General features: G+C 53.1%; 1 long non-coding RNA gene across 1 annotated transcript; it reads left to right on the top strand.

Moving 5' to 3' along the window:
* Window positions 1-297: 297 nt before the first annotated feature.
* On the top strand, window positions 298-1749 carry LOC113961625. The gene is made up of 3 exons (XR_003532354.1): window positions 298-388; window positions 1335-1510; window positions 1681-1749. It is a non-coding gene; the product is annotated as an uncharacterized LOC113961625 (long non-coding RNA).
* The last annotated feature ends 192 nt before the right edge of the window (window positions 1750-1941 follow it).

Genomic DNA, 1941 nt, shown 5'->3' with positions numbered 1-1941 from the left:
AAACTTCCTGCCATGGAGATGGTCAGGCGGTCGAAGGGCTCGCCCCGGGAGTTTGTGCAGCTGCATCTGTGGGGACTTGGAAGAGCAGTGCAAGGAGCCCTGAACAACATGGCCTGACCTCATAGCTGAGGCTGCTTTAGGGAGGCCCCTTCTAAGATACATTCTCCAATGCTTCCATGGACTTGGCTTTACTTTCACGGAGCTTGTAGGAAAGGGGGGAAGAGCTCTTTTGGGAGCAAGCAGGGGAAAAATGAGGCAGGATCAGACATGTCTCAGATGAAATTTTGGATGCTTTAGGACTGTTCTTGTGGTTCCTGGAACCCATGAGGCTCACCTGGAGGAAGATAATCTGCGCTTGCAGGAGGAGTTGGACAGGGCTGACACGGAGGTATGGAAAGCCTGTCCCCACAGGGATAAACCTGGGGGTGCCTGTTGCTTCCTATTTCTCATGAAAATGGACAAACCAGTATTCTGGGAGCCACTATGACAGAGACCTAAGGAAGCAGCAGTTCCATCGGGCTTTGATCTGCCTCTGTCCCTCCGGCCCCCTGCCCCACAACCCGCCCTGCTGAGGCAGAGCTGCCTCTCCTTAGGGTTTCACCCCTTACTGCTCAGGGGGGCTGGGGCTCCTCTCTCTCTGCTACACTCGAGGTCTTCCTGCTTTAAGAAGACTCCCCACGCACCCCTGGCGCCATTCTCCACTTCAGGGCAGGTCTGGGGAGCAGTTCACCTGGCTGCCTTTGCTGAAATGGTGCTCATCAGCTTGTCAGTGATGCCATCCTTCCTGGCCCCACCACACTGAAGCAGAGCTGCCTCTCCTCAGGCATCCTCTGCTTCCTGCTCAGGGGCTGCTGGGCGCCTCTCTCTGCACTACAGTGCGGGTCTTTCCCACTTCAGAAAACTCCCCATGCTCCCCTGGTGCAATCCTGGGCTCCAGAGCACATGTGCCAGAGCACTTGGCCTCTGACACTTGCCAGACGCCTTCCTTTAGGAAGATGAACTATTTCCCTCACCTTTTCCTGGAGTAGCAAACAAGGGAATACAAGAAACGTCCCAGGTCACAAAACAGGTCGGAGGGGCAATGTCGGTGCTCAGAACTGAGCTGTAGGAAAGCAGTGGAGGGATGGGAGAGGCTGCTGTAGAAGAGGACAAAGGCATCCAGCTTGTGTTCTTTGGGGAGTAGAAGTGAAGCTTTGAAGGGACTTGAATGGATTGCAGTTCTTTGGGCAGAGGGGATGCACACAGACATGCAGCACCTGAGTTCCTCAGCAGCAGCTGGCTCCTCTCTGGAAAAGTTCCCCTGACAACTGTGCATTCTTCCCGTGATTTTACAGCTGCGGGAGGAGGAAGAAAAGCATCTTCAGTCCGAGCATTGTGTTGGTGACTTGAAGACTGCCTTGGATGACAAGGGAAGAGAAGCAAGAACTTCTTCCCAGAAACTGCAGGACCTCCCGTTGGCATCTTCTGAGACTAATCCGACTGTAAAACAACTGGAAGAAGATGCGCAACAGTAAGAGAGTAACCCAGTGAAGCGAGGGGTCTGTGGCTTTGGGGCATTGGGTGGAAACAAGGGGACAGTCAGTGGGATTTTGAAGGACACTTCTGCTGTGGATTCTGTTCCTTAGTACAGTTTGTCTGGCATTGGATTTTCTGGCAATAAGACCTGTATTTCTTCTTAAGCTCTGCAAGTGAAAAGAGCAGATTGGAAGCCACTGTCCAGCAGCCAAGCGATAGCGCTGAAGCCCTTCCGAGAGACCTGCAAGCCTCTGCCTCAGTAAGCTGGTCCTAAATTTCCCTTTCTGTGACTCTTGAGCCCAGTTACCTATTTCTGTGAGGAAATTGTAAGAGGAAGTTTTCCTGGAGAGCCTAGGGGAGCTCAGTTTCTGCCTTCTCCTCAGTAGAGGCTGCTCAGAAAGCAGCCTGCTCCTTTCCCCAGCTGCT

Source organism: Neopelma chrysocephalum, unplaced genomic scaffold (assembly GCF_003984885.1).
Source record: "Neopelma chrysocephalum unplaced genomic scaffold, ASM398488v2 Primary Assembly neopelma1_97354, whole genome shotgun sequence".
NCBI classification, from domain to species: domain Eukaryota; kingdom Metazoa; phylum Chordata; class Aves; order Passeriformes; family Pipridae; genus Neopelma; species Neopelma chrysocephalum.
Note: the sequence above shows the minus strand (reverse complement) of the source record. Positions and strands in the feature narration are given on the sequence as shown.